Genomic DNA, 10,719 nt, shown 5'->3' on the forward strand with positions numbered 1-10,719 from the left:
CCCAATGACTCAAGGACTCAATTTACCCTTCTTTCCAAATCTCATAACATCCTTCATGGGTGAAACCTTCAACAGAACCTTCTCCCCAACCATGTAAGACATATCACGGACCTTCCTGTCAGCATAACTCTTCTGTCTCGACTGTGCGAAGCCACCCCTGAATCACCTTCACATTGTCCAAAGCATCCTACACTAAGTCTATACCCAAAAGACTAGCCTCACCCGGCTCAAACCAACCAAGTGGAGATCTACACCATCTCCTATACAAAGCCTCATATGGAGCCATCTGAATACTCGACTGGTAACTATTGTTGTAAGCAAACTCTGCGAGCAGTAGAAACTGATCCCATGACCCTCCAAAATCAATGACATAAGCGCACAACATGTCCTCCAACATCTGAATAGCGCACACGGACTGTCCGTTCGTCTGAGGGTGAAAAGATGTGCTCAACTCAACCTGAGTACCCAACTCTCTCTGCACGGCTCTCCAAAACTGCAAAGTAAACTGGGTACCTCTATCTGAAATGATGGAAAATGGGACACCATGCAAGCGAACAATCTCTCGGATATAGATCTCTGCCAATCGCTTTGAATAATAGGTAGTACACATAGGAATGAAGTGTGTGGACTTGGTCAGCCGATCCATAATCACCCAAATAGCATCGAACTTCTTCAATGTCCGTGGAAGTCCAACTACAAAGTCCATGGTGATCCGCTCCCACTTCCACTCTGGAATATCTATCTGCTGAAGTAAGCCACCCGGTCTCTGATGCTTATATTTCACCTGCTGACAATAGAGACACCGAGCTACAAATTCCATAATATCCTTCTTCATTCTTCTCCACCAGTAATGTTGTCTCAAATCTTGATACATCTTCGCGGCACCCGGATGGATGGAATACCACGAGCTATAGGCCTCCTCCAAAATCAACTCCCGAAGCCCATCAACATTGGACACACATATCCAGCCCCGCATCCTCAATACCCCATTATCACCAATAGTCACATCTCTAGCATCGTCGTGCTGAACTCTGTCCTTAAGGAAAAGCAAATGAGGATCATCATACTAATGCTCTCTGATGCGATCAAATAAGGAATACCGAGAAATCATACAAGCCAATACCCGACTAGGCTCCGAAATATCCAACCTCACAAACCGATTGGCCAAGGTCTGAACATCAACTGCAAGAGGTCTCTTCCCAATAGGAATATATGCCGAACTCCCCATACTCACCACCTTCCTACTCAAGGCATCGGCCACCACATTGGCCTTTCCCGGATGGTACAATATAATGATATCATAATCTTTTAGCAGTTCCAACCATCTCCGCTGCCTCATATTGATATCCTTCTGCTTGAACAAGTTCTGGAGGCTACGATGATCAGTAAAGACCTCACATGACACACCATAAAAATAATGCCTCCAAATCTTCAATGCGTGAATAATGGCAGCCAACTCCAAATCATGAACAGGGTAGTTCTTCTCATAGGGCTTGAACTGACGAAAAGCATACGCAATCACTCTACCCTCCTGCATCAAAACACACCCAATAACAACTCTCGAAGCATCACAATACAATGTGTAGGAACTTGAAGTTGATGGAAAAACTAACACTGGAGTTGTGGTCAAGGCAGTCTTGAGCTTCTGAAAGCTCGTCTCACACTCGTCCGACCACATGAATGGAGCACCATTTTGAGTCAACTTGGTCAAGGGTGATGCTATAGATGAAAATCCTTGAATGAACTGGCGGTAATAACCCACCTAACCAAGAAAGCTGTGAATCCCTATGGCTGAGGACGGTTTGGGCCAACTCTGAACCGCCTCTATCTTCTTCGGATCAACCTGAATACCCTCACTGGACACTACGTGCCCCAAGAAAGCCACTGACCTGAGCCAAAACTCACATTTGAAGAACTTTGCATAAACCTTCTCCTCCCTCAATCTATGCAACACAACTCTTAAATGCTCCACATGCTCCTCTTGACTACGCGAATATACCAGAATATCATCAATGAAAACAATCACGAACGAGTCAAGATAAGGCCAGAACACACTGTTAATCAGATCCATGAACACTGCTGGGGCATTGGTCAGCCAAAAAAACATCACAAGGAACTCATAATGACCATAACGGGTCCTGAAACCTGTCGTAAGAATATGAGTCCTTGATCTTCAACTGGCGATACCCTGAACGAAGATCAATCTTGGAGCACATTCTCGCTCCCTAAAGCTGGTCGAATAAATCATTAATGCAAGGCAAATGATACTTATTCTTAATTGTAACCTTCTTCAACTGCCTATAATCAATGCACATCCTTATAGTGCCATCTGTTTTCTTCACAAATAGAATAGGTGCACCCTACGGCAACACACTAGGTCGAATAAACCCATTATCAAGGAGTTCCTGAAGCTGCTCCTTCCACTTCGCCGGTGCCATACGATACGGTGGAATAGAAATGGGCTCACCAAATCAATACCAAAGTCATATCCCTGTCCAGGGGCATGCCCAGTAGGTCTGTAGGAAACACATAAAAAAAATCCCTCACTACAGGAACAGAATCAATACTAGGATTCTCTGCACTGACATCCCTCACAAAGGCTAAGTATGAAAGACAACCCTTCCCAACCATCCGCTAGGCCTTCAGAAATGAAACTACCCTGCTGGGAACATAATCAATCGAACCTCGCCACTCAATCCATGGCAACCCCCGCATAGCCAACGTTACTGTCTTAGCATGATAGTCCAAAATAGCACGACACGGAGGTAACCAATCCATACCCAATATCATATCAAAATCAACCGTACTAAGCAACAAGAGATCCACTCGGGTATCCAAACCCCCAATAGTCACTACACACAACTGATATATATGGTCCACAACAATAGTATCGCCCATTAGAGTAGATACATGAACAGATGAAACAAGAGGCTCGTAGGGCATATCTAAATAATGGGCAAAATATGATGACACATAAGAAAAGGTGGAACCAAGATCAAATAATATAGAGGCATCTCTATGGCAGACTTAGATAATACCTGTAATCACAGAATCTGAAGCAATAGCATCTGGTCTGGATGGGAGGGCATAGAAACGGGCATGACCACCACTTTATCGACCTCCCCCTCTACGGCAACCCCTAGCTAACTGACCTCCACCCCAAGCTGACTGAGCGGGTGGGGAAGTAACTGGTGCTAAAGCCGAAAGCTGACCTCTCTAGTGGGATGAACCTCACGTAAGGCGGGGACAGAACCTCTTCATATGACCCACATCTCTATACTCGAAGCAATCTCTCCCGGCAAATGGCAGTGGGGACTGAAGGGAGCCTTGCGCACCAGGATGGCCACTAGAAGAACCAGGCATAGATGAGCCTTGAACTGATGGTGCCTGATTCAAACTCTAAGCTGGAAGGGCACTGAGAGATGAGTGAACCTGATGTGAACTATGAGAACCATGGCCAGATAACCCACCACGATGACCTGAACGAGCTGGCTGAGCATATCTGAATGAATGGCCTCTGCCATGCTGAGACTGACCTCTCGAAGGAACACCACTAAAGCTACCAGATCCCCAAAACCTCTTGGCCTCCCTCTCATCCCGCTCCTGGCGGCAAGCTGACTCTATATCTTAAGAAATGTCAACCCCCTCTTCAAAAGGAGCGCCAGATACTCTCACTTTGGTCAGAAAAATCCGTAACTGATAGTTGAGACCATCAACAAACCTCTTGATCCTCTCCCAATCTATGGGAACTAGCCAGATAGCATGACGAGCCAACTTGGAGAACCTCATCTCATACTGCAATACAGTCATATCCCCTTAACGCAGCTACTCGAACTGCCTGCACAGCTCCTCTTTGCGGGAATGCGGTACAAACTTCTCTAGGAAGAGAATAGAGAACTGATGCCAGGTAAGGGGCGGTGCACCAATAGGCCTACGCTTCTCATAAGCCTCCCACCAAGTGAAGGCAGCTCCAGAAAACTGAAAAGTAGTAAATGAGACTTCACTAGTTTCCAGAATACCCGTTGTACTCAGCATCCTCTAACACTTATCCAAGAAACCCTAGGCATCCTCACCCTCTGAGCCACTGAAAGTCGGAGGCTGAAGTCTACCAAACCTCTCCAATCGACGTTGATTGTCATCAGGCATAACTCGAACCACAAAATCCTGAGCAGATGCAACCGGCTGAGCTGGTGGTACCTCCGGTGTCTAAAGTCCCTGAACAACCTGCTCGGGTGTACGGGTGGTGGGAGTTTGAGTGCCTCCCCCGGCTTGAGAAGTAGTTTCTATAGTAGACACTGCGACTACTTGAGCAATATTGGTGCACACAGTCAGAATCTAAGCCAAAGTCTCCTGGAGACCCGAAATAACAATAGGCATAGTCGGTGCTTGAGCTGGTGCTGCTAGAGCATCCTTGCTGGAGCCTGATCATGAACTGGGGCAGTAGGTAGATCTGCAAGTGTTGCCCTAGCTTCTGTGCGGGCCACACCCCTGCCCCTACCACGGCCTGGACCGTGTCCTCTGCCTCTAGCGGCCCCAACTAGTGGTACTGGTGGTCATCCATCCTGACCGGTAGCACATATCCTCAACACCTGTGAGAGAATAGAATAATAGAAGTTCAGTACTAGGTTCAACATATTTGAATGACAAGAATTCAAGAATATGAAGTTTTCCTAAAGTTTATGTAGCCTCCCGAGGATAATATAGACGTCTCCGTACTGATCCGCGAGATTCTACTAAACCTGCTCATGACCCGTGAGACCTATGTGACCTAGGCTCTAATACCAATATGTCACGACCCTAAATCAAGTCATGTCATGATGGCACCTATCGTGATACTAGGCCAGCCACTTATTTCCAAATACTCCATTTTTTTCAAATGAAAACTTTAAGGAAAATCATAATTTTAATAGAAATTAAATAAGATAAAAGTAGAAATCAAAATCCAGTGGAAAAAAACACAATCCTAACCTCGGGTGTCACTAAGTCATGAGCTAAAACTACTACATCTGTCCAAAATAGCATGACCAACACGGTCTGAGAATATCCAAATAAATATACTAAAGGAAGATAAGGAAAGGAGAAGGCAGAACTGCGGTCGCCAAGCAGCTACCTTGCAATCTCTACAGAATGTCTCCAACTGGTGTGATCAACAACTACTACCGTGCCCCGAGATACCTGGATCTGCACACAGGGTTGCAGGGGGTAACGTGAGTACACCAACTCAGTAAGTAACAAGTCCAAACTATGGATTGACGATAGTGACGACCCAAGTCCAACATAGTATGAACAATGCAGAGTATAAAGCTCAAGTACCCCTAAGTACCACTGCAAAGATAGCATGATCATTGTTGCGTATAATACTTCCACGCACAATGCTCAACCACTTGGTACTGTATATGGCCCAGGGAAGATTCATCCCAGAATATATACATCACTGACTATAAGTCACCCAGTACCGAGGAAACAGGCCAATCCAGCCTCACGGAGAAGATCCATCTCCATACCAATACTTCGGACAAGATCCATGTCCATGGAAGATCCATCCCTCAATATCATCAATTGCGCTTCTCTGAGCCCAAGCACTATATCAATGTCAACGAAGAAATGATCAATATCTCGCTGCACGTGCAGTCCGATCCCATATCGTCAATCAATATCAGGCTCTCGGCCTCACTTAGTGAATACTCTCTAGCATCGCACACACGGGCTAACAAAATCATGATACAAGCCCGAAAAATGATATGATATGTCTATAGACGCAGTAATCGAGACTGAGGCATGATATAATATGCATGAACAGGATTGATTATAGGATATAAATGAAGCTAATTACATGACAACAAGAAACGATCTCTCGGGTCTCAACAAGGTTGGCGTGAAGCCTTAACATGATAATTAGCAAGATTTGCAGCTTATTAACTTAATTACATAATTACGACACAGATATCAGTATAAAAGATTCACTAAGCGGTGCCATGGAATGATCCAGGCCACATTTCTCACGGTGCACGCCCACACACCCGTTACATGGAATTGTGTCACCTAAATAGTAATCATAGAACACATAGTTTGGGGTTTCGAGCCCTCAGAACCAAGTTTGGAAGCGTTACTTACCTCAAGCCAAGCCAAATTCTAGCCCGCAACGCCCTTTCCTCTTGATTCGGCCTCCAAATGCCCCGAATCTAACCAAAATCAGAACCATAACATCAATCTATACTCAGGGGACAAAACCCATGCGAAAATAATGAAATTACATCACAAATCCTGAAATAGGTCAAACCCGACCCCTAACCCACATCTCGGATTCTGATAAAATTCATAAAACTACAATCCTTACACTCTTACGAGTTCATACATACTAAGAATACCAAAATCCCACCACAAATGACCCCTCAAATCTCTAGATTAGGGTCTCCAATTTCCAAGCCCTAAACCCCCAATTTCTGCTACTAATTTCCATAGATTTCAAACTTAATTAGTCAAAAACCATCATAGAAATAAGTTTAGGGTCCAAAAATCTTACCTCCACGAAACCTTCTTGAATTCTCTCTTCAAATTTCTCTCCCAAGCTTAAACCCACATGAAAATGGTGAAAACCCACTCAAAAATCGCGAAGGGCTAAATTTATATGTTTTGCCCCAGCTAAACCACTTTTGCGGTCGAAATCTCGCACCTGCGGTCCCAGGTGCACATGTGCGGATTCCACTTATCCTCCCAAGGATCGCACCTGTGATTAAAACCCCCCATCTGCGTCTATAGTCATCCATTCCTTTGTCTGCATCTGCATTCCCTTTTTTGCTTCTGCGGGCCCGCACCTACGGTCTCCAAGGTGCATGTATGGTTATGACAAGAGCTTCAGCACTTCAGCAGCTAATTCCAACTTCAAACCTCTCGTCAACCACCCGAAATTACCCCGAGGCCCCCGAGACCTCAACCAAAAATACAAACAAGTCATATTACACTATTTAAACTTATACCAACCTCCAGAACACTCCAAACAACATCGAATTATCAAAACACCCTCGGATTCAAGCCTAAGATTTCCAAAACTTCCAAATTCCGCAAACAATCAAAAAGTCTATTAAACCACGCCCGAATGACTTGCAATTTTGCACACACATCTCATATGACACAACGGACCTACTGTAACTCGTAAAATTCTATTCCGACCCCGATATAAAAAATTTCACTATCGACCAGAAAACACCAAAATTTCAATTTCGCTAATTCATGCCTAAATCTACCACGAACCTCCAAATTAAATTCTGATCATGCTCCTAAGTCCCAAATCACCTAACGAAACTATCTAAATCATCAGAATTTACATCCGAGCTCTTTTTCACATAAGTTAACGTCTTGTTGACTTTTTTAATTTAAGCTTACTCAAAAAAATTAAGTGTCTCAAACCTCTCCAAAACCATTTTGAACCCGAATCAACTAACCTGATACCATATAATACAGCTAAACAAGACATAAAGAAGCAAAAATGGGGGAAATAGAGTGGTAAATCATGAAACGACTGGCTGGGTCGTTACACTGTATGTCCCGAATCAGCCTTGACACTTCAAAATGTATCATGAAGTAATCCATCAATATCGTCATACATGTCAGAACCATTATCATTACTGCTTGGGCATGGAGTCTTTCTCGAGGAAAATTCTTTCCCATGAAAAACCCATTTGTTGTATCCATGAACAAAACCATTAACAATCAAGTGGTCTTCCACCACATTCCTATGATGCCAAACACAATTAGCGCACTCTTTACAAGGGCATAATATTTGATTTCCTTGGGAAGCTCATTCAAATGCTTTATTAAGAAATTTATTCACTCATTGTATGTACTCATCAGTTGGCCTTCAAAGGCCCATTCACCTTTTATCTCCGTTATCCATTAAATTACTTTTATCTCATATGACACCAAAATAAATATTATAAAATTGATTTACATACTCTTAATAAAAAAATCATGTTACAAAGTTGCAGTAAAAGTTAAAGACTCTGGTTTCTTTTCCAGAAACTCATCATTTAGATCATCTCATCAAATTCCTTTGTACCCTAGTATAAGCAAGTGTACTTTATATGAGAGAAAATTAAAAACAGTTGCATGTGACATTCAAGGCACACTTCTTAGATCTGAATCTTTTTTTTCCATATTTCATGTTAGTTGCTTTTGAAGGTGGTAGCATTTTTAGAGCCTTGTTCTTACTTTTGTCAAGTCCCCTTTTATTGGTTCTTGATTATGAACTTAAACTAAGAGTTATAATCTTTATTACATTCTGTGAGTTAAGATTAAAGGACATGGACAGTGTTGGAAGAGCTGTTTTGCCTAAGTTTTATCTTGAAAATTTAAATGTTCATGTTTATGAGGTTTTAAAATCAGCAGGGTGTAGGGTGGTTTTCACTAGTGTGCCTAGAGTTATGGTGGAAGATTTTCTTAAAGAGTATTTGAGTGTTGATTGTGTTAAAGGAACTGAGTTGCATACTGTTAGGAGTTATTTTACTGGATTAGTATCTAGTTCAGGGATATCACAACAAGATGTTTGATTGTGTAATAATTTACGATTTCAAGGCCGAGGACTGTGCACTTTTAGTTAACTCATTAAGCGAAAAATGGTGATTTAAGTCAACAACATTTTATTACTCATTGTAATCTACTTTATATCAATATTTGTTTTCTTTTTTAGTGTGTCTAAATACATCTTTCTATTGAACAGAAAGCTTACGTGGTAAACAAGGAGGACAAAAAAAGTAGTAGTTCAGTATTGGCAAGGGAGAAATATCCAAAGCCACTAGTATTTCATGATGGAAGGCTATCTTTTCTACCTACACCTCTTGCAACATTAGCCATGTTCATTTGGCTTCCAATTGGAATACTATTAGCAATATTCAGTGAAGGTAATGTTCGAAAAATTTAATATATGGACTTGTCTGTATATTTTTGTACATGGAAAATTAGCTATTTAATCACGTCTTAAAAGTAATTTTTCTTACTGTCTGTTATTTGTATTATCTTACAGGTGACTTAGTTGTTTGTCTAAAAGGAACCACATGCAGGAAGCCATATCTTTTAAGGTTCAGCTCCTTGTTTGCAGAATTAGCTGATGAGATTGTACATTTGTGGCTATGAACACAAATGTGACCATGTTTTATGGGACTGCTGCTAGTGGACTCAAGTGTTTGGACCCTATTTTCTTCTTGATGAATCCAAGACCTTCTTACACTATTGAGATCATTGGAAAAATGCCCAAAGATTTGACTTGTGCTGGTGGAAATTCTAGCTATGAGGTGGCTAATTACATACAGAGACAACTAGTTGCAGCATTGGGATTTGAGTGCACTAAGAGTGTCTTCACACTGATGAATAGGTTTGTAGAGTGGAAGTTCATGGAAATTAGGCAAATGCAATAGGACAGACAGTAACAACACATAAAACTAATAGATAAAATGTGATCGATAACACGAAGAGTCAAGTAGCAACAAATAATAAGAAAGCCCTTAATGTAACACTATGCTCGTATAGTCTGTCGATAGTATAAAATGACAGATCATGTATTTTGGTGCTCAAATCCTTCCCGTTAGTCAGATCTACTGAAAATACCTCAAAAACCCTAAATAAAGTTTAACTTATTTTTCCAACTAACTAGATAATTACAGTTTTACAAACTAGAAATCAAAAAAAAATTGGGTTTAGATGAAATCAAAAACTAGAAATCATATAATACAAACAAAGGACAGAGTAAATTAATGGGTTTAGATGAAATCTTACTAGAGAAAGAAAGCAGAAGAAGCGGCGAACAATTTTCCGGTGAAACAATAGCGAAAGCGAACAACCATGAACATGGAAAAATACTGATAATCTACATCTGAGATTCCCTTATATTAGCCGAAATGGTTGTCCTTCGTCAGAATTCCTTCGTCGGAGTAAGCAAAACAGTTCGTCGATGCCGGATAGTTTGAAGACGAGAGAGACGAAAGCCTTAGAGGACAGCCTCGGCGGATTTGTTTAGGATTTGTCTGGTTCTGAAGAGAGAGACGAATGTTTTATGTTTTAAAGATTAATTAGTAACCCTATATTATAGTTTATTTTACTTGTGGTGTCATCATTTATTTTTACTTTTTGTTAATAAATATGTAGGAGGGAAAGCAGGGAGGGAAAAATAAACCGTCCCAATAAATATTTTATTTTAGAAAACCATTCCTATAAATATTCCTATTGTATCGCCTTATTAAACAGTCCTCATAGCTTCATTTATAGTGACGGTTACTATCCTATCAGAACGGTTTTGCTTCAGAAGTGTACCAAAAGCCTTTTCACTCTATTGGAACAATTAAAACCATCCCAAAAAATAATCTCTTGTAACAGTTCTATAACCGTTACCAAATAATCGTTCCAATAGAACCATTTTTTACTACTGGTAGTAGGGGCTTCAAATGATGCAAAGCATACGAAATCACTCCACCCACTTGCATCAATACGCACCCAATACGTGAAGCATCACAATAAAATGTATAAGAACCCAATCCTGAAGGAAAAATTAGAACTAGAGTTGTAGTCAAGGCATTCTTGGGCTTCTAAAAGCTGTCCTCACACACGTCGAACCACCTAAATAGGGCACCCTTCTGCATCAATCTAGTCAATATGCATGCTATAGATGAAAAACCCTCCACAAAATAGCGATAGTACACTGCCAACCTAAGGAAACTCTGGATCTTAGGC

The 10,719-nt window shown here is 41.5% G+C and overlaps 1 pseudogene; it reads left to right on the forward strand.

Annotated features, from left to right (window-relative positions):
- Positions 1-7,972: 7,972 nt before the first annotated feature.
- Positions 7,973-9,410, forward strand: LOC104245297 (glycerol-3-phosphate acyltransferase 1-like; annotated as a pseudogene).
- The last annotated feature ends 1,309 nt before the right edge of the window (positions 9,411-10,719 follow it).

Source organism: Nicotiana sylvestris, chromosome 8 (assembly GCF_000393655.2).
Source record: "Nicotiana sylvestris chromosome 8, ASM39365v2, whole genome shotgun sequence".
Classification (NCBI taxonomy): Eukaryota; Viridiplantae; Streptophyta; class Magnoliopsida; order Solanales; family Solanaceae; genus Nicotiana; species Nicotiana sylvestris.